This window comes from Leucoraja erinacea, chromosome 3 (assembly GCF_028641065.1).
Source record: "Leucoraja erinacea ecotype New England chromosome 3, Leri_hhj_1, whole genome shotgun sequence".
NCBI classification, from domain to species: domain Eukaryota; kingdom Metazoa; phylum Chordata; class Chondrichthyes; order Rajiformes; family Rajidae; genus Leucoraja; species Leucoraja erinaceus.
The window spans coordinates 34,619,564-34,642,624 of record NC_073379.1 but is presented as its reverse complement, the minus strand read 5'-3'; the positions used below and the strand labels follow the sequence as shown (position 1 = coordinate 34,642,624).

Below are 23,061 nucleotides of genomic sequence, written 5' to 3'. Positions count from 1 at the left end.
CTTTGAATGGAAAGATTAATGGAGTGGTTAACACAGATCAGGGAATCTCTGCCCTTGCTTGGTTCGGGAGGAGATGGGGTGAGAACTGAGGTATGGTAAATAAACAAGATGTATTCAAGGTTTCTGTCCACTGTGCTAAAGGGGAAGAATATATGTGGTTGCAGGTGTAGTTTAGTTTAGAGATAGATGTATATAGGTGGAATTTTTAACTTTTTTCCTTCTAAAGAGATTTCACTCCTGAATGTCTGTACAGATTCAGCTTTTCATAGCCCCATTTAGATTTTACTTCAGAGTCACGTGAGTGATTCTGTGAAGAAGCCCCGCCAGTCCACATGCGCATCATTACGTCGTTCGCATGGCGAAGCACCGAACTGGCAGGCGAGTTGCTCCTGCCAGCGGTAAGTTTATGCCTACAGGTAAGTTTTTATTTCTTACCAGGTTGTGTTTTTCTTGCAGGAACCTCTTCTTACAGAGGTTTCCTGCTGGATGCTGTAGCGGAATCCGGACGAACCGCGGGGAAACCGGCTTTGGGCTGTGAGGAGATTCCGGTCCAGAACGCGGGTGGCCGGCACACGTCGGGTTCGCTACTTCAGCCACTGACAAGGCGGTCAGCGGTTTCCAGACCGCTGTGGTTCCCATTGAGGGGTAAATCCACGAGGAAGGCGGTATCACCAAGGTGCCAACTGAGAGTACCGTGGCTCCTCCTGTGGGGAGGAAAAGCCATTAAAAAGTAAGGCCAGTGGACTCAGATGAGTCGGGCCAGGAGGATTCCCCTCCCACTAGATGCAACGTCTGTGGACATCTGGCAAAGATGGAGCACCTGATGGAGAAGATTCTCCATCACGGCATGCTCCAGGAGGAGCTTTATATCCGTGGGTCAACCCATGGGCCCGTGGCAGTAGCTTCTGTTTCAGGGCTGTCTATGAATCTCTCTCTCTGTGGAGGGGAGTGCGAGTGGTCAGTGCAACTGACTTCAAATTCTAAAGTATGTCTGTGAAACGTACTGGAACACATGCATATGGATTCAAGGGAGTCCTCGCAAATGAAGGTGGCAGAATACCTGGAAGGGGCTAGTGTTCCCCTTATGCTATAAGTGCCGGGAATGAACAAAGCTATCAGGAGTGACATTAAAGGCAAGCCGCCGAACCTTCTCCTCAGGTAAGACCCATTCAACAGGTAAAACCTGGATATGGAAGGAAAAGCTGTCGGACCAATCGAGGTACCAATGACGAGCATAGCTTCATCGTTGCGGCAACAACACACCCCACGCCTCCATTGGCAGTAAGCAGTTTACTGAAGTTGGTGGCAGCATGAAAGCTGGACAGAGGTCTTCAAATCCGAGACCCAAGTCAGGCTCAGGAAAAATATGGGACCATCTACAAGTTGGTAATATTTACACTTGTTTTTGTACAAATGATAATAATAACATGTGTTTAGTTTATGTGTTGTAAGAAAGTAGCATTCCCCTTGATAAGGATGGAAGGGGTCCTAGTGGCCTTACAACACACACATGGTCGTGGCATCTAACCATGTAAAACTGCACATACTAGGGTTCCAAGCACAGAATTGGGCCAAATTTGGCTTTACAGGCAAGCTCAGAATTATGTCCAGAGGTTTTTCGAGGCAGGCTCAGTATTATGGCCAGGATTGGCTTTCGGGACAGGCTCGGAAATCAGGCCAGAGTTGTTGCTCGAGCAGGTACGGAATTTGCAGGTGTGAAAAAGATGCAGAATGTCGTTTAACTCGCATGTGCAGTATAGATTTTTCCGTTTAGGAAACTTCGCATCTGATTTCCTTAGGATGCTCCCATTTACAGAGAGCACCGGAGACATTTGAAATTTATCTGGAAAAAGGCAATGATAAAACATTGCAAAATGGGTTAACTTCAGTTCTCAGGTTATTTACCAGATTACTAAAACCAATGTTTGGACTGCTCAGAGCTTAAAAACATTTGTTATGTCTTGTCTGGAGGATATTCTAATGTTGTATGTGCTAAAATCAACTGTTTCAGCCTCAAACTATGTTTAAGAAAATTAAGGTGATACCAACTAGACTTGTTCATCATTGGGATTTACCTTTAACTATTAATTAGCCTGTGACTCCGCCCTGGGGTAAGAGATTGGAATTAATAGGAGCCTCGAAAAATCTTGTTGTGATAAAACAGCCTTCTATTCATCAAGTAAAATTGGCAATATAGTGGCTGTGATTCAGCTGTGCAAGTGGGGGAACTTATACCGTGCAAAGTAATAATCTCTCAAATGTCATGTAGGTCTTGTGATAGATCTAATGCTTTTACCAGCTGAAGCTACCAAGGTCATTATGGTGGACAAACAGTATTCAGCATTGCCCCAGTAATCTGGTCAGTGAAATTTCAGTTATATTATATACTGATGGGGCTTTAAGGTGGAAAATTATGAATGCCATATAGTTCGGAGGCGGAGGAGATTTGCATCAGTTAACAATTATTGTTATTGTTATGAACTGCCTATAGACACTAGGTGCATTCTATGGGTTAAAGGGTTATTGAGTGAATATCCATAATCTGCATGCTCAATGTTAAGTTGATACACTATGGTGGTGGCGTATGTAAGTCACATGGGTGCAATCAAGACAGAATACCCTGTAATAATTTACCTAATCTCATTTTACGTTGGAATTGCATCACGTACAATCAATGACAACACAAAATTGGTGTTGGATCACAAAGCATTTAATGAAATTATGGCTCAATGGAACACCAAATTGATATGTTTGTTTCCAGGCTCATTTACCGATTGCAAAAATATATGGCATAACAGTGGCAAAAGATACATTCTCGCTACAAGGAGAAATAAGTTATGTTTGTCTCCCTTCATTTTGCCTCATTAGTCGGGTCTTGCAATAAAGTCAGCACGATCCCGCTTTAGGTTGTCGTTCTGTCTGACTGGCCTATGCAGCCATGCTTCCCGCTTTGTCGGGAATAATAATACAACCTTTTATGGTTATTCTAAACATAAAACTTGCTGATTCAGCCTTTGGCTCGGGAAACCAGCCTCTGCATGATAAAATCAATTTCTTGACATAGATTCTGAGTAGACCGCTCCTGCGGCTCGGACTGTCAGACCGATCCATGTATGTGCTTGCTGCAGAGTGCAGGGATAGCACCAAGAAACGAAAGCATTCCATTTCCTCTTCAGGAGATGGGAAGTGTTTGTTTAAATACTTTTGTTACATCTAATATGGTACAGATAACTGACATCTTGGAGTTCGTTTCAAATAGGTCTTTGACAATAAATTAAGTTATAGGACCATTAATTGTGCTCAACGTGCCTTCCCTTCATATTTGCTGCAGCAAAAGGGACCACTTCTGTCAGGTTTCACCCCCTGATACCGAGTTATAAAGGATCTCTTTCACACAAGTTCTCCCAGGACAAGCACAGGGCAGTATGGGATATTGATGTGGAATTGACATTATTTCACCAGGGGGCTCTAGTTGCATCTTTAGCTTTGGCTCAGCTCTCATAAGACAGTTATCCTCATGGCGCTGGTCTCAGCGCAACGGGTTCAGTCACTACATATTGTAGTGTAAAGGTAAAACAGTTATAATGGGTGAATCAAATTGGCAGGGGTGCTGAGTAAGAGGATTTCTTGGAATGTATGCAGGATAGTTTTCTAAACCAACATGTAGAGGAACCAACAAGAGAGCAGGCTGTTCTAGACTGGGTATTGAGTAATGAGGAAGGGTTAGTTAGCAGTCTTGTTGTGCATGCCCCCTTGGGCAAGAGTGACCATAATATGGTTGGGTTCTTCATTAGGATGGAGAGTGTCATTGTTAATTCAGAAACAATGGTTCTGAACTTAAAGAAAGGTAACTTTGAGGGTATGAGACGTGAATTGGTCAAGATTGACTGGCAATTAATTCTAACAGGGTTGACGGTGGATATGCAATGGAAGGCATTTAAAGACAGCAAAATTGTTCATCCAAGTTTGGCAAAAGAATAAATCAAGGAAGGTAGTGCATCCGTGGATAACAAAGGAAATCAGTGATAGTATCAAAGCAAAAGATGAAGCGTACAAATTAGCCAGAAAAAGCAGCGTACCAGAGGACTGGGAGAAATTTGGAGACCAGCAGAGGACGAAAAAGGGCTTAGTTAGGAAAGGTAAAATAGATTATGAAAGAAAACTGGCAGGGAACATAAAAACTGACTGCAAAAGTTTTTATAGATATGTGAAGAGAAAGAGATTAGTTAAAACAAATGTAGGTCCTTTGCAGTCAGAAACAGGTGAATTGATCATGGGGAACAAGGATATGGCGGACCAATTGAATAACTACTTTGGTTCCTTCTTCACTAAGGAAGACATAAATAATCTGCCGGAAATAGCAGGGGACAGCGGGTCAAAGGAGATGGAGGAACTGAATGAAATCCAGGTTAGTCGGGAAGTGGTGTTGGATAAATTGAATAGATTAAAGGCCGATAAATCCCCAGGGCCAGATAGGCTGCATCCTAGAGTACTTAAGGAAGTAGCTCCAGAAATAGTGGATGCATTGGTGATAATTTTTCAAAACTCTTTAGATTCTGGAGTAGTTCCTGAGGATTGGAGGGTAGCTAATGTAACCCCACTTTTTAAAAAGGGAGGGAGAGAGAAAACAGGGAATTACAGACCAGTTAGTCTAACATCGGTAGTGGGGAAACTGCTAGAGTCAGTTATTAAAGATGGGATAGCAGCACATTTGGAAAGTGGTGAAATCATTGGACAGAGTCAGCATGGATTTACGAAAGGTAAATCATGTCTGACGAATCTTAAAGAATTTTTTGAGGATGTAACTAGTAGAGTGGATAGGGGAGAACCAGTGGATGTGTTGCATCTTTACTTTCAGAAGGCTTTTGACAACGTCCCACATAAGAGATTAGTATACAAACTTAAAGCACACGCTATTAGGGGTTCAGTATTGATGTGGATAGAGAACCGGCTGGCAAACAGGAAGCAAAGAGTAGGAGTAAACGGGTCCTTTTCACAATGGCAGACAGTGACTAGTGGGGTACCCCAAGGCTCAGTGCTGGGACTCCAGCTATTTACAATATAAAATTAATGATTTGGTCGAGGGAATTGAAGGCAATATCTCCAAGTTTGCGGATGACACTAAGCTGGGGGGCAGTGTTAGCTGTGAGGAGGATGCTAGGAGGCTGCAAGGTGACTTGGATAGGCTGGGTGAGTGGGCAAATGTATGGCAGATGCAGTATAATGTGGATAAATGTGAGGTTATCCACTTTGGTGGCAAAAACAGGAAAGCAGACAATTATCTGAATGGTGGCCGATTAGGAAAAGGGGAGATGCAACGAGACCTGGGTGTCATGGTGCACCAGTCACTGAAAGTAGGCATAATGGTGCAGCAGGCAGTGAAGAAGGCGAATGGTATGTTGGCATTCATAGCAAAAGGATTTGAGTATAGGAACAGGGAGGTTCTACTGCAGTTGTACAGGGTCTTGGTGAGACCACACTTGGAGTATTGCGTCTCCAAATCTGAGGAAGGACATTATTGCCATAGAGGGAGTACAGAGAAGGTTCACCAGACTGATTCCTGGGATGTCAGGAATTTCATATGAATAAAGACTGGATATTCTCGGCTTATATTCGCTAGAATTTAGGAGATTGAGGGGGGATCTTATAAAAACTTACAAAATTCTTAAGTGGTTGGACAGGCTAGATGCAGGAAGATTGTTCCCGATGTTGGGGAAGTCCTGGACAAGGGGTCACAGCTTAAGGATAAGGGGGAAATCCTTTAAGACCGAGATGAGAAAACCATTTTTCACGCAAAGAATAGAATAGAATAGAATAGAATAGAATAGAATAGAATAGTTTCTTTATTGTCATTGTAACATGAAACATGTACAACAAAATTTTAAAATGTCAGCCAGTCAGTGCACCATTCAAACATGTCTAAAAGCTAACGATACATACAAGATAAAATATTAAAAGATAAACAACTAAAATAAATATCACGAAAATAGCACTCATAAACACCCAACCCTCCATCCTTCTGTCGATTTCACAGTGTACCACAGTCCCTTAGTATGTATCGCCCCTGCGTTCCTTCGCGGCTACATTTAGTGCTTTTATAGCAGTGGGGTAAAAACTGTTTTTTAGTCTGTTTGTCCTTGTCCTTGTAGATCTGTACCGTCTGCCTGACGGCAACAGTTCAAACAGGGAGTGTCCAGGGTGGGAAATGTCCTTTATGATACTCTGGGATTTTTTGATGCAGCGGGAACTGTGTAAGTCCTCCAAGGTAAGGAGAGGGCAGCCGACAATCCTCTGGGCATTGTCAATGGCCCTCTGGAGCGCTTTCCTCTGAGCCGCTGTGCAGCTGGTGTACCACACGCATACACAGTATGTTAGTATGGTGTACCACACGCATACACAGTATGTTAGTATGCTCTCAATGGAGCACCGATAAAAGGACAGCAGCAGTCTCTGAGTGATGTTATTCTTCCTGAGCACCCTCAGGAAGTACAGTCTCTGCTGGACCTTTTTCAGCAACGCAGTGGTGTTCACGCTCCACGTCAGGTCCTCCTCAATATGGATTCCCAGGAAGCGGAAATCCGCCACCCTCTCCACACAGTCCCCTCTGATAATCAGTGGTACCATGTCCGTTTTATTCTTCCTAAAGTCTATTATTAATTCCTTTGTCTTTAAGGTGTTGAGGAGCAGGTTATTTTCTTCACACCACACTGTCAGCTGCTCCGCCTCATCCCGGTAGGCATACTCGTCCCCCCCGGAGATGAGTCCCACCACCGTAGTGTCATCCGCAAATTTGACAATGGGAGTATCCAGTGGTGAATCTCTGGAATTCTCTGCCACAGAGGGTAGTTGAGGCCGGTTCATTGGCTATATTTAAGAGGGAGTTAGATGTGGCCCTTGTGGCTAAAGGGATCAGGGGGTATGGAGAGAAGGCAGGTATGGGATACTGTGTTGGATGATCAGCCATGATCATATTGAATTGCGGTACAGGCTCGAAGGGCCGAATGGCCTACTCCTGCACCTATGTTTTATGTATCTATGTATCTATGGACAGGATGGTTACATTTGCAAATAATATTATATTTTAATGTTTAGTTCAGCAGAGCAGACGTGAGGTCTCAAACTAGTTTCATGGCATACCCCATGAACCTTCGGTTGTGTATGGTCACACATATACAACAATACGTCAAGGTCACACAGAGCCTTAGAGGCTCTGAACTAGCAATGTTTGTTAATTACAAAAAACTTTATAAAAAGGTATTGGTTTGGACCATCTCCAGGTGGTTGAATTGGAGCTTGGCACATACAGGAGTAGATACTGATATTTTTCGAGTCTCACTCCACCAGGGCTGCTACAACATCAGCAGCAAAGGTTATGTACGTTCCGCTGGACCACATCCTGGCGACTGCAGGATGGTCGAACAAACTTCTGAACATTTCATAATAACCTATTGCCAGGCCAGGGGTATTTGCCAACTCTATTTTAGGTTCAGTGGTTAGTTTACTCCTGGATGAGAGGAGCTACTATTACTTATTCATTATGAATGATTCCCCCATCTGTCAATGAAGCAGTTGTTGTTGTGTAGACTAATTTCTCACGGCATGAAATCATAGAGCTTTAAAATCTTCACGGAATCACTCAGGTGACTCCGAAGTAAAATAGTAAGATTAAACAAGAACTTACCAGTTTGAAGTTTGCTCTTTATTTTATGAGGAGTTACGATGAGCGATTACGTGCCCACCCGCTCCCTACCCTCTCTCATAAAGATCACTCGGTAGTTCTAGTCTTCCCTAAGTCTTACTATGTTACTTTGACTGCTGTTATCTGTGATTTCACACCACTGCTTTGAAGATTGATGCACATGCGGACTGGCGGGGCTTCTTCAAGTAATCGCTCATCGTAACTCCTCATAAAATAAAGATCAAACTTCAAACTGGTAAGTTCTTGTTTAATCTTACTATTCTAGATCAATTTAGAGCTTATATTTATTTCATCACGGGTGTATGATGGTTGCATATTAACCTCATTTGGTTGAATAGTCCATTTGTAATAAAGCAATAGTGCCCCTCAACCACTTATGCCAATTCTGACATTCAATACAATCATACATACCCCTTGACCCTAGATTTCCTCATTATCTAAAAATCTATCCGCGAAAATACTCAGTGATTGGGCCTGCCTGGCTCTCTCCTGAGAAGAGAAATTCCCTATTTTCTCGGTGAATAATTTTCTTCTTATTTCATCTCCTTATATTGAGACTGTGGTTCATTTCAAGACACCACAGCAATGGAAAACACCAGACCTGCATAAAAATGTGTCCCATAAGAATTTTGTACATTTCAGCGCGATTATCTCTCATTATTCTATACTCAAAAGGCCATCGGCAGTGTCTGTTTAATCTCCTTTGATATAACAATTCTACTGTTCCAAATAATCAATTCGGTTGAACCTTTGCTGCTCTCCATATAGCAAATTCATAAATTTCTATAGTTAGGAAGATCAGATATACTCAGTATGCATTATCAGCAGGACTGAATATAGGTTGAGACACAATAAATCACAGCTACTGGAATCATGAGCAATAAACTAAGTGCTGGATGAACTCAATGTGGCTGGAGGTGTCTGTGGAAGGAATCAACAAGTAACATATTGGGTCGGGACACTACTTCAGTCTCAAAAAGGTCTTGACTCCAAGCATCTCCCATCCATTTCCTCTGCAGATGCTGCCTGGCATGCTGAGTTCCCCTGAACGCTAGCACATTCAACTTCTCACCATTTAACACAATGTTATTAGGTTTTAATAATGTGGCTCAGATCAAACAAAAGAATATAATCCAGTTACCAGAAATTCCATTCAATGCCAGTTTAACACCCATCCCCTCTTGCCCAGTCACTATACACATCTGGTGTTTTACCACTGAAAGTTAATTTGCTGAAAAGTTCAATCCCCTTTGCAAATCTCTGACTGCTTTCTCTGTACCTGCACAATTCATGTTTTAAAATTATCAGGAGGGTCAAAGATTTTTATCAAGTGTTTCAGTATGCGTTTTGCATTGTAGCTGTGGTCTGTTGAATGGATTGGTCTGGCCTACTGCACGATGCAGAAGCTGCAGGTCCTGGAAATCTGAAACCACAATACTAAATGTCGGAAATACTGGCACGGTGGCGCAGTGTTAGAGTTGCAGCATTACAGAGGCCAGGCTGTTTGCCAGAGACCCGGGTACGATCCTGACTAAGGGTGCTGCCTGTACGTAGTTTGTATGTTCTCCCCATAACTGTGTGGGTTTTCCGCGAGAGCTCCAGTTTCCTCCCACACTCCAAAGATGTACAGGTTTGTAGGTTAATTGGCCAGTAAACATTGTAAATTTTCCCTAGTGTGTGTATGATAAGCTGAAGGGCCTGCTTCCACATTGTATCTCTAAACTAAACTAAATACTCAGCAGCTCAGGTAGCATCAGTGGAGTGATACACAGTGCCAAAGTTATAAGGTCTGGATTAGAAAGTACGCAAACAATTATTATTATTATTATTATTATTATTATTATTATTATTATTATTATTAATATTATTATTATTGGTTTACACAAATACCAGGAGGATATTTTACAGTCTGATTTAGGCACAACAGTCTCACTGAATAATTAATTAATGCTGCATGTAAAAACAAATATATCTTAGGGCTAAGGAATATATAGCACATATTTACTGACAAGTATCAAAACAATGGCATCAAAATCACACATGCTAGAGTAAAATAACATTAAAAGGAGGAAACACAGTTCCCACTGTTTTGTAGACTAATTGGCTTGGAAAAATTCTAAAATTGTCCCTAGTATGTGTAAGATAGTGTTTGTGTGCAAGGATTGCTTGGCCATGTGGACTCAGTGGACTGACGGACATGTTTTTGTGCGGTATCGCTAAAAAAATGCGGGAGGAAGAGCAAAACCACATAAAGCCTTTGGATCATGCTGTTTGGAGAACAAGAGGAAGAGGAAAGATAACTATGTATCTGGAAGAAGGTGAGGATGTCAAAAACCTGTGACCATCAGGTTCACAAATATTTTTTTCACAGCAATCATCATGTTCTTGAACATTACACAACACAAAACTCAACTATGAACTATGGATTGTCTTTTGGTTGCACCTAATGCACCTTTTCATTATTAATTTATATAACTTTTGTTTATTATATATTATCTCTTGTATTTATGGGCTCTAATGCAGCTGCAGGTAAGAATTTCATTGTAGTGCCTCTAGGACACTACAACACAGTTTCATCATTGATGATCTATTATTTGTAAGGGGTTGAAAGGAACTGAATTCAGGGGTATCTTAGTGCATTCAATCTGATGCAATATAATTCCAGGGTAACTGACGATATAACTATTAAGGACTAGTTGAAGAAGATACATTTGATATTAGGTGAATATCAACTGAAAGGCATTTGTTTAATACTAAATATCAAGCTACAGGAAATTTCATTAATCAATTTGTAATAGATTTACAAAATAGAACAAACACCAAGGCTAGCTATTTTTGATCGCTCTCAGCACCAAGGTTAAAGACAGAATTCCAGTCGATGTAACAGCTGATCAGAGATAGATTATTAAAACATGAGGCTCGAACCACAGGACGCAGTTGATGTTTGCAGAGCAACAAAAAGCAGCAAAGTAAAACCCCTGTACAGTACTGGCGACAAGGGAAGCGATGTGAACGGAGTGTTGATGGCATGTCATTTTTAAAAAATCAATTGAGATCAGTTCTCTGTTTGTAAATACTGATGATCCAATACATGAGAGGAAATTTGTACAATGTCTGACCCAATGTGAACATGGTGTGTGAAAGAAAATGAAGCTGTTCTTACGCAGAAATTACAGCCAAAAGTTCAAAAACAAATGAAAATAATACCTTAGGGAACGCAAGCTGTTTAACAATCTATGCAAATTATAATCATTTTAGATTAAAAGAAAATGCAGGAAAGTCATAGTGTCTCACCTGATCAACAAGCATCTTTAGAAATATTAAGCAAAATATGATTTCTAATTAGTCTAATGTGTAAATTTTGTCTTATTATGCATGTTAATTATTTGAAGGGTTTTACATGTTATTGACATCCATTTTGTAATTGGCTCAATTGGATTTGCAATTAGATTTAATCAGTACATTAAATATACCGTTTCAATTTATCTAATTAATATGGAAATAGTTCTATGTAAATCCGGTAAATTTCTGCCCTTCATTATACTTACATGGTTGTCCTGCTACAAAGGCAAAATTAAAATATTGCTGGCCATCTATTTTTGCATTATCACATTTTATATTCTTATCATCAATAACGTTTGACTTTCTGTGTTCTGACATATACTAATCAAGCAGAGCAGAATGGGATTACAGTCTTCACCTCACTGCAGTAAACAGGTCCTCTATGAAATAAATCTGGGCCACCGCAGACCAGATCTATCAATGGATCAGCAAAACAGATGTGACCTTCTGTGATTCAATCGGGATGGGTTAGCTGCTTTATTAATAGAGGCCAATCCTGCGAAGTGGGAAGGACTCACCAAACAACCGCAGTGAAGTAAATCAGACAAGTTAGCTGCTGTCTTTACCTCATTTACTGCACGGTGGTAGATGCATTGTCTCGTGCTGCCAGAGACCTGGGTGCACCCTGACCTTGGGGCCTGTCTGTGCATAGTTTAATTGTTCTCCCTGTGACCACGTGAGTCTCTTACAAGTGTTCCACTTTCCTCCTACAAGCCAAAGATGTGCAGTTGGTAGTTTAATTTGCCACTGTAAATTGGCGCTAGTGTGAGCTAAGTGATAGAATGGGAATATGCAGAAATTAAAATAGATATAAATGTAGTATTAGTGGAAATGAATGGCTGAGGGTTGGCATGGACATGTTCAGCCTGTTTCTGTGCTATATCCCTCTGCCACTCTATTTTATGAATACAAGTTACAGGCTTTGCTAATATTTTGGGAGGAATGATGAAAGACTGTCATTGCTTCAGTAAATGAAGCTCATCTGCAGTTCTTTCTTAAACAAGTAATTCAGAGGCTTGATTTTAATTCTTCTCATCAGCTGTGAATTATAAATTAATTTTAATAATTGGGAATTAAATGAAAATAACAGGTCATTATGAAAGACAATAACAAAACAACTGGATTGTTGTAAAGAACTGATCTAGTTCACTGAATTCCTTCAGAGGAGGGATTCTGCCATCATTATACAGTCTGGGCACAGTCCTGACCACTAGCTCTCGACATGTGGACCTCGTGCATGTGACAATGTCAGTTTTCCTCGTACACCAGCTTCCTGCCACATCCCAAAGGTTGATTAGCTATTGCAAAATTGCCCCAGGCATATGTCTTCCAGTCCTGTTGCATTCCTATTTCAATAATAAGAAAGAATATGTCATGGTCAAAAGTGAAGTAAGATGGCTTGTTCATTCACTCTACTCTACTCTTTGTGATCTATATGTGAGTCCAGGCCCACTAATTTGGTTGATCAACAAGGGATGGCTCAACATGTCACTTAGTTCATTGAAGGATGGGCAACAAATGCAGCCTTTCCTCCCTGGTGCCCAGAACCTAAAACAATAAATTCAGAGAATATCATGAGGTGGATCGGAGAATTATAATTTGAAAGTGATGATTATTTTCCTCACTTGCAGAGAGCAATACGGTTGGGGGGAGATTGCCCGCTGTGATTGCATAATGGATCTCAGATAAATAGCTGATTTTTTGAAATGTCTAAAGGAAGGTCATCAATCTGAAACAGCAACTCAGCATCTCTCTCCATAGATTCTGCCTAACCTGCTGAGTAATTGCAGAATTTTCCACTTCTATTTCTGAAAAGGGAATGATCGCTGTGATGATTACCATTAGAACTACCAAAACGTTTAATCACCTATGGAACTTATAAAGGAGGAAAGTTAGACTTGGGGAAAAGGTGGGCATGAATTTAAGGTGATACCACAATAAAGGTGGACAAAGTTGTTATGATAGTTGCAAAGAGTACGAGCAAAAGGAGTGCATTTTCAGAAAAGGTAACAAAAGTAGATTTGAGAGAGAAACAGAGGACACTAGCAAGAACAGTACAGGGAAGTTGTGTGTTTTGGTTGAAGGGAGGTTGAGAACAGTGGAAGAGGTCCTCTTCGAGCTGAGAGATATCATAAGGGGAGAAAGAAGAGAAACAAGATAAAGGTGCAGGAAGGATCTGCAGATGCCAGTTTAAACCGAAGATAGACACAAAAAGTTGGTGTAACTCAGCATCTCTGAAGAGAAGGAATGGGTGGTGTTTCGAACCAAACGTGGTTTGCATTACTCCTCTCCAGAAATGTTGCCTGTCCCGTTGAGTTACTCCAACTTTTTTTGTCTAACAAGATAAAGGTGCCAAGATTAGAACAGGAGGGAGATTGGTTTGGTAAAAAAACTCGAGCAATGCTCTCTTGGTATTTCCTCTTGTTCACTGGAGGATTGCCAATAAATGAAAATTCTGAAAGGGAAATTTAAATAATGGATAACTTCCTTGTCGTGTGCTTAATGCCACACAGGAAACATATTCTAGCAAATGCCACAGCAAATATGATTTACGAAAAAGGTGTCATGCATCAATATTACACAGGTTACACATGGAGCTAAATACATGATCTCCAGATCAGTGACAGCCAATTTAAGCTCAATTTGCCATGGATCACAAGGGAAGCAGTTCAACACTCTCAGTGCCCTTCAGCTCCTAGCTGAGACAGATGTACGATTAGACATGGAAATCACCAGAAAACTTCAGTTAAGGGCCTGTCCCACTTACGCAACTTTTTAGGCGAGTGCAGATTCTGCGCTCGCCTCATGATCGCCACATGGTCACCGCATGTTCGTTAGTGGTCTCTGGTGAGTCTCCTTCATGGTCGTGAGGAGATCCCGCATTCTGGGAACTAGTCGCGGCCTCAGTATGGTCGGCGCAAATTTTTCAACATGTTGAAACATTTTCTGCGACCAAATATTGGTCGCCATGGAGAAAATTGATAATCCTGCGGTTGTAGGTGCAGTTGTAGTGGGGTAGCTATGTAGTTATGGGTAGTCGAGATGGTCGTAGGTAGTTTTAGTTAATCACCTTTGCTGACCAGGCATTTTCATTGACTCATTTGGGGAAAAAAACGTAAGCAAGAGTTTTCAAAACCAAGGATAACCGACCGGTAATGTTAAATGCCTGCCAAACTGCACAGCTGTGTATCTCTGGCTTATTAAAAGTTGTCTGGCTTCTTAAAAGTGTCTCCACTCCTTCTCCCCCCACTTCTCCCCCCACTTCTCCCCCCTTCTCCCCCCTCCCCCCTAGTCCCCCTCCCCCTCTTTTAAAGGACACCGTACACTGAGCTAGCCATCTTAACCTTCCTTTTCATCGCGGTGTGTGTCTGTGCCTTAATTTGCCTAAATGGGACAGGCACTTTACAGTCCACTATGACATTAGGCTCCCATTAACTCACATATTGTTCCTCTTTCTGTAATTCACACACGTACACAGACATGCCCACAAACACACTTACATACATAGACACATCATCTCGTATATACATGCACACTTTGTTTAGAGTCATAGGATCATACCATGTGGAAACAGGCCACTTGCCCCAACTTGCCCATACTGTTCAACTTGCCCCATCTTCACTGGTCCCACTTGCCTGCATTTGGCCAGTAAACCAAACTGTTATCTCTAAACCTATCCTATCCATGTACCTGTCCAAGTGCTTTTTAAATGTTGTGATAGTAACTGTCTAAGCTACCTCCTCTGGCAGGTCATTCCATCTACCTACTAAGTTGCCCTTCGGATCTTATTAAATCTTTCCCGCCTCAACTTAAACCTTGTGCTCTGGTTCTTGATTTGTCATCTCTGGGTAAAAGACTCTATGCATCTGCACTATCTATTCTCATGAACTTAAACACCTCAGTAAGATCATCCCTCATTCTCCAGTGCTCCATGGAATAAAGTTCTAGCCTGCTTATCCTTTCCCTATGGGTCAGGCTCTCGGGTCCTGGCAGCATATCCTACAAGTGTCTCATACGCATATACACAAACACACTTATAACACCCACATGCATGGATACCCACATACACACACTTTCAGACTTATTTTGTTTCAGATAGTCTCTTTGATGGAGAATGACTTGGAGGATGACTCATTTGAGTGTGCTGTAATCTCCTCTCATGTTGTTAGATGTGTGGAAAATGTGGTCTGCCTGTTGTAGCTGGGAATGTAACCGGGGCAAGGGATATTACCAAAGGAGAAGTACGCTGACATTATTTCACTAATCGTCCAAGTGAAGCTGGAGAATTTTGATTACTTTTTTCCTCATGACTTGAAATATCTGGTGCAGGTAGTCCAATCACAGTCCCATACTGACATGCATGCCCATACACCACACCTATACACATGCGCCACGCAAGCATGCATACACATGTATACATGTACATACACACAGGTATTCAAGCGACACACACACGCGCTCACATAATCAACAATAGCCAATCACCCACATGCCACATATATGGCGGCACAGTAGAGATGCTGCCTTGCAGTGCTTACAGAGACCTGGGTTTGATCCTGAATACGGGTGTTTGTCTACACGGAGTTTATACGTTCTCCCTGTGACTGGATTGGTTTTCTCCTAAAACCTCGGTTTCCTCGCCGACTACAAAGGTTTGTAGGTTAATTGACTTGGTATAAATGTAAACATCATCCCTAGAGTAGATAGTGTTATGGGCCTGTCCCACTTAGGTGATTTTTCAGGCGACCGCCATCGACTGTCAAGTCTTTGCAGGTCACTGAAAAACTGGCGACTGGAACAGCGACTATCAGACACACACACATACACACACGGCTTACCAGGCAATTATGCTGACAGGGACAGGAAAAGCGGTAAGAGCGGTGTTTGAGTGAAATTTACACAGTACAAAGCCAATGAAATATAGACACATGACGTGCTGAACAGGAAGTTTGATGCTGTAATTAGGACAGTGAAAGCACAGTGCATGGGAAGGGTCACTTAAATCCTTTAAAAGAGGGGGGAGAGGGGGGGGATGGGATGGGTAGAAGGAGTGGAGACAACTTTTAAAAAGCCAGAGATACACGGCTGTGAGGCTCGGCAGACATTAATATTACCGGTTGACTATCCTTGGTTCTGAAAAATACTGTTTACTTTTATCTCCCAATGAACAAATGAAATTCACCAGTCAGCACCAGCGCCAACCTACGGGAACTTACGACAACTTCCAAACTCCTGGCTACCCACTACCACTGCACCTACGTCACAAGAATTCTCGCTACTCTTCATGGCGTCAAAATTGTGGTCGCCGCAAATTTTTCAACATGTTGAAAAATTAGCGGCGAGAAGAATAAAGCCGCAACTAGTTACGAGATTGCGGGAACTACTCACCACCATGCAGGCGACACCCCGGCAACCACCGGCGAATATGTGGTGACCCTGTGGCGACCTCATAGTCTCCTGTAGTCTCCTAAAAAGTTGCGTAAGTGGGATAGGCCCATTAATGTGTGGGGGTCGCTGGTTGGTTCAGACGGTGGGCTGAAGAGCCTGTTTCCGCGCTGTATCTCTAAGCTAAACTAAACTAAATGCTGAAGGTCTTTCCGCCCTAAGTTGCAGATTCACGCACATGGTAATGACAATAATTTTTAAATTGGCTGCATGTCCCACAGTAAAGTAACATGAGTTGGATGCAAGGGGTGTGCTGGGGGAAGTGGTGGGACAGCGGGGGGTAAGGGTCCATGGGGTGTGCAAGAGGGATGACGGGAGATGGCAGGGGAGTGTCGTTGCTGTCAATGAACCATTTCTCAGCTGACTATCAAATTGCTGAGCATCGCTGAAGTAAACAAATGGAGATTTGGCAATGAATTACCCAATTAAGAAAAAGGTGTCAGAATATATATTAATTCATTTTACGATGGCAGCTAATTAAGCTGAAAAGAACTAAATTGCAGAGTAAAATAAATATGTATTAACTGGTTATTTCACATCAGTCTGGTAAAATTTGGATTCCTTCCCAATTTCATTCTTTGCATTCAGAGATGACAGCGGTTTTCAAAGGCATGCCAATTTTCTCATGTTTAAATGTATAATTTTAAACATGAAGTGTGCCCAAGGGTGAACAATATACTGTATCCGTGTATTCCTGGGTCATGCACCGATATGAGATGTCCATTCTGGATACATGGGAAAACACCAGGCTGTCAGAACACTTTGCTCATGCTAAAACTGCAAATCAGATTTATTGCTATGTAATTATACACAGAGGCAAAATAAATTACTAATTAAATGATAATTTGGGAAAAATAAATTCTCCTAAATGTGGGTAATCTTGACAAGGCAAGCCTTTATTGCTTACCTTGTCTGACTAGTGAAGTTAATGGTTACATTTATAATTTAATATTTTGAATGATTATCAATATGCTTCCGTTGCTATGATAAACCATTCCAGCTACACTTGAATGATAAACCATTCCAGCTACAGTCTTTCATTACTGCCAAATTTGTTGTCTGCCTTTCTTTTCCAAAAACTTGTTGGATTGCCACTGATTCCATGTCTCCTAAGTAACATTGTCATCTCATTAACCTCGCAATGAGATAACAATGTGGAAGAGGTGAAATCAATTTGTTGGTTTACCTACGTTGTAATTTCAGTTAAATTTAGAATTTTGGTTAGTATTACATTTGGTAAGGTCAATTTTTATTCTGAGCGTTAGTTTGGGTAAGGTAGACTTGGACTTGGACTTTATCCCATGGACTGTGAGCACAATGTAAACCGTTGTGGAACTGAGCAGGTCCGACGGCATCTGTAGAGGGAAATGGTCAGTTGATGGGATGAGAACAACCAAAACATCGTCTATCCATTTTTCTCAACAAATGCTGCCTGATCCACCGAGTTCCTTTGCTCAAGTTTCCAGAATCTGAAATCTCTTGTGTCTCCGATGGACCTTAATACTTTCTTTAATTTTCCAATAGAATTTGGAATTGATTCAGTGTTTCCTCAGCTCTGGTTTGGCATGGGACTTCCTTGCGTCATCTGTTCAGCCAAAAAAATGTAACAGTTATGCCTTCAGGCAGACCTCCACACAATGTGTAAATGTGCCATTGGCTGTTAACTTCAATGTGGTTTCCAATAATCATGCTTTAATATTTGCTTCAAACACTGCATTCTCAGGAGACACCACTGAGCCAGAATACTGACAAGAAAAGTATCAAGAAGATTGCAACTTGATTATTTATGATGGCTATCAACATTGTTACTTTGGTATTTGAGGGGGAGTGATGTTCAAAAATTTCCAAAATCTTCCTGAAATTTCATTTAACCAATTGTCCATGCTACACCTGGATGGTGGTAAGTGTAGAAAAAGTGTTTCGCCACTTACAGTTTCAGGGGAAAATGCCAGGGGTCAGGGAAGGTAGATAGGGAAGATGGCAATGGGTCAGGTGGGGTGGATGTGGTAAGTGGTGGGACCCTGTTGCACTTGGCATAAATTGGGATGATGTGCAGTATGTGGATGCTAGTAGGGTGAAACTAGAGGACCTCTATTCCTGATCTGTTCAGTCGGAGGAGACTCTGATCAGATTCCAGCACTGATAACCTTTGTAGTCCCCGCTTATCACCCTCCAAATCCCAAATCCACCAGTCACCTGTCCCTACCTGGCTCTTTCTGCCCATCAGTCCTCCCAGCATTAACACTGTCTCCCACTCTCATTTTACCAGCTACCTGCCCACTCCACTCACAGTCACGTTGTAAGGTCTCAACCTGAAACATCAATAATTCCTTTCCTATACCCCCACATACAAGATACAAGATACAAGATACAAGATAGATTTATTCATCACATGTGCCAGATGGCACAGTGAAATGAAATTCCCATACAGCCATACAATAAAAAAAAGGGACACAACACACTATAGGGTTTGACATAAAACATCCCCACACAGCAGAATCAAAGTTTCCCACTGTGTGGGAAGGCACCAAAGTCAGTCTCTTCCTCCATTGTTCCCCGTGGTCAGGGCCTCCCCGTGCTCTCCGCAGTTGCCGCTACGGGTGGCCCGATGTTCAAGACCACTCGCCAGGGTGTTGTAAGTCCGACGTCGGGGCTGCGGGACGTCCTCAGCGGCGTGGACACCAGAGTTAGTCCCCTCCTACCGGAGTCGGCTGTTTCCAAAGTCCGCAGGCCGCGCCGGGTGGAGACTGCTGCTGGAAACCCTCTGCAAGGTGCCCCAGGACTCCACGATGACGGTCAGCGCTGCCCGCGTTGGAAGCTCTCCGCACCAGAGCTCCACGATGTTGGAGCAGCGGGCCCAACGCTCCGGAGCTCCAAACGGCGACCCAGGTGGGCATCGCCCGCTCCGCGGTGACTCCAGCGCTACGCTGCTGCTGTAGCAGCCCTGGTCCGGTTCCTGGTCCCCGGCAGGAAAGGCCGCTCTGATCCAGCTGGTAGGCCGCGAGGTGGGGGGCGAGGACGCGACTCGGAGAAATAGTCGCGTCCCCGCCAGGAAGAGACTGGGAAACGGTTTCCCCCTTACCCTGCCCCCCTCCCCCACATAGAAAAGTAAAAGTTTCCCCCAACACAAGACTTTAGACTAACTAAAAATTTAAAAAAAGATAGAAATAACAGACAGGCTGTAGGTAGAGGCTGCTGCCAGTGCAGCGCCCCTAGTGCTGCTCGACCTGCATGAGTTCCTTCAACGGTTTGTTTTGCTGCTCCAGAATCTAACATCTCAACTTCTTGTGTCTCCAAACTGAAAATATGCTTTTGTTCAGAATGAAACATTAATTGGACTCCTGTATAATATTAGTGAACTCCCGAATAGTATAAGTGACCATGATAATTAAAAGCACAGAGAAAAGTACAAGAGAGGACAAATTTACGACTTTGCCTGTTCTAAGGTATTTCTCATCACTTTTAGTGTTGGAAACCTCAGTGTAGATAATGAGGTACAATTGAAGTGCAGCCATTGTGATAATGTGGGAAACATGGTAACATAATGCTCACTTCACCACATTAATATTCAGAAGCTTGGACTATTCATCTGGAGACATACATTTCAGTCCCACGCTGGAACTTGAGATAATTAGATTCAAATAATTAAATAAATCTGGCATTAAATGACTACATTAGTAGTAACATCCCTGAAATTACAGGATTTTCATTTAAAAATCGAATTCATTAATATCCTACAGTTCACAAGGAGGGAGTAGTACGAAACAGGCCTCACTATCCCAAAATAATTATTAATCATGTTAAGGACACTGTGCAAGTGGACAGAAGACAGCTTTCCATACTTCCCCAGTCTGGCCTCATTGACACACTAGATCAATGTGGTTAACACTTAATTGCCCATTGAGAGATTTCAGTGTGCATTCAGTTCCAGAGCAATTGGAGATTACCAATAAATGCTGATCCACCCATATGGGTGATGCCAAAAGGCAACATAAGCATCAATTTTCAATGAATAATAATGTGCAAATCAGTAGATAGCCTAATTTAATGGTATTAGCTCAGTTGGTCATATGTTGGTCTCCCAGCTAATCTTTGGCATATTGCCATGGAATCTCTTAGGTTCCCGTAATATAGCACAGGAGGAAGGAATGGGCAGTTTAATGTTCCATTTGAAAGGAGCATGAACAACAGTATATAGCATCCCTTCAGGAGATTACTAAAGAGTCAGCTAGAAATGTGACAGAATGTGGGCAGTCCCCAAATAAGAGTGGGAACAAGTTCTCAGGGGCAAAAGTATTTCCAAAGACAAATAGGGCCTATTCTAACAGAAATCTTGATTGAACATGGAATTCACACTCAGCTAAAGCCCAGATCCAAGGCTTTCAAGAAGCATAATGCACTGTACAAGAAACCCAAATACACTCTATGCAAGGCTCGGACAGACTTGGATGCCAAGACAGACTTCTAAAATAAGCTGGAGGCTCAGTTTAATTAACTGGGTGCCAGGCGAATGTGACAGGGCCTGAATATGAGGGCGATCCCTGGCAACAACTGGCTGAGTTTACTGCCTTTTACTCTTATTTTAGAACAGCCAAACAAAGCTGGATGCTTGCCTCCAAACCCCACTGACTCTAACCCATACATTTTGGTGGCAGAAATAGACAATCGACAATATACAATGGGTGCAGGAGTTGTTGTTTATGTGGAGTTTGCACATAATCCCTGTGACCGGTGGGTTTCCTCCAGATGCTCTGGTTTCTTCCGACATCCCAAAGATATATGCATGTGTATGTTAATCGGCCTCTGTAAATTGCCTCCAGTGTTTAGGGAGTGGATGAGAAGGGGGATTATATAAAATTTGTGTGCACGGGTGATCAATGGTCGATGTGGACTCAGTGGGCTGAAGGGCCTATTTCAATGCCAAGTCTCTAACATTGAAGAGCAGGTTGGTGTTGTACTTGACTGCACAGTCATGGGTGTAGAGGGATTAAACCAAGAGTTTGAGAACATAACCCTGAGATGTACATATATTTTCCATCATCAACGTGGAAATTATTTACCCTGAGCAAATTTAGTACAGCCTCTGATCAATTTAAATTTCCATTAATAACCCCCCTCTCCCCCCTCCTCCATTTCTCCAGTCTCTAATTGTGTTCCCAAATTTCATAGAATGAGCATTGTAATTTTACATTCTCTATAACATCCTCATCATATGCTACATGCTGGACATTTTCTTAGATTCTGCCGCCATGGGCACTTCTTCTCCCTTTGATCCATCACTGATGGTCATGTCTCTAGTATTCAGAAATCATGTCTGTAATCCTATCTCAAATATTCCCATCTCCCTCTACCACTCACTGTTATTTGGGGACTGCCAAGATCTGAACTAACGTCTGGGGGGTGAGAATTTGAATCTAGCAGATAGCTGGGATATATTAAATTTTATCCAATAAACACGTTTCGAATCAAAGGCTGGTACATGATTTTAATCACTTAATTATCAAGTTACTGTTCCGTTGTCCTTCCTGGTCTTGGTGTTTTCAGGCAATGCAGTTGACAGTTAACTGCCCTTTGAGCGACATGTCTAACTATTTAGTTGTACAGGTTGTTGTGCTATAACACAATAGTTGCATTTCTAAGAAACTTTGTGCGATAAAAAATTATGTTGGGAAGACAATTGTGTCAATGAGAAAAAGAACATTAGGGGCAAGAGAGTTTTCAGACTGGCAATAACAATTTTCCTGCAGGACTTTCAAAAGTAGTATTTTCAATAGAAGGGTCTAAAGAAGTGTCTCGACCCGAAACGTCACATATTCCTTTGCTCCGTAGATGCTGCCTCACCCGCTGAGTTTCTCCAGCATTTTTGTCTACCTTTGATTTTTCCAGCATCTGCAGTACATTCTAAAGCTTTTCAATGGCAGTGTTCATTTGTGTCAGCACAATGGAAGCGATTGCTTGTCAATTGCAATGGCCTGCTACAGCTAAAATAGCAGCTGTGCTCTTTGGAGACAATGGTGGCTTTTTGTTGCTTATTGTGGCTTATTGGGAATGCAAGCATGCAAATTGTTTTTGTCCCCCCTATATTTTGTTAAATCCAAGACAGCGTATTTTCAGCTTGTCAATTTTTCGAAAATAACTTTCAAGTGGTTTTCTAGTTCCTGAACAAAATTGCATTATAACCAATGTGGCCCACATAATGCTATAGTGTTCCTTAACTCATCATTGGCATTATATTGTATTTGTGTTATGGAAATATGCCTTGTAGCAGAGCACCTGTACACAACATCTGCAACAAGCATAATAGGATTACAAGCAGATAGAACAACTGGCACCAGCCCTAGGATGTGGATTCAAATAATTTCCGAGGCACGCCCTGTCTTACTCATCACTTTGGATGCCATTAAGTCCTATTTCCTCAGCCAAACACCAATAATGGAAGATAGCTGTGGCTGTTGGAAGTCAATCATTGTGGTACCAGGACATCACACCAGGAATTCCTTGGGACAGATCCGTGGGCCCAACAGGTTCACCAATAACCTCATGTTATCTGTTCGCAATGGCACAGTTTTCACTTC

General features: G+C 42.1%; 1 pseudogene; it reads left to right on the top strand.

Annotated features, from left to right (window-relative positions):
* Window positions 1-1,442: 1,442 nt before the first annotated feature.
* LOC129695983 (U6atac minor spliceosomal RNA) lies at window positions 1,443-1,583 on the top strand (annotated as a pseudogene).
* Window positions 1,584-23,061: the final 21,478 nt, after the last annotated feature.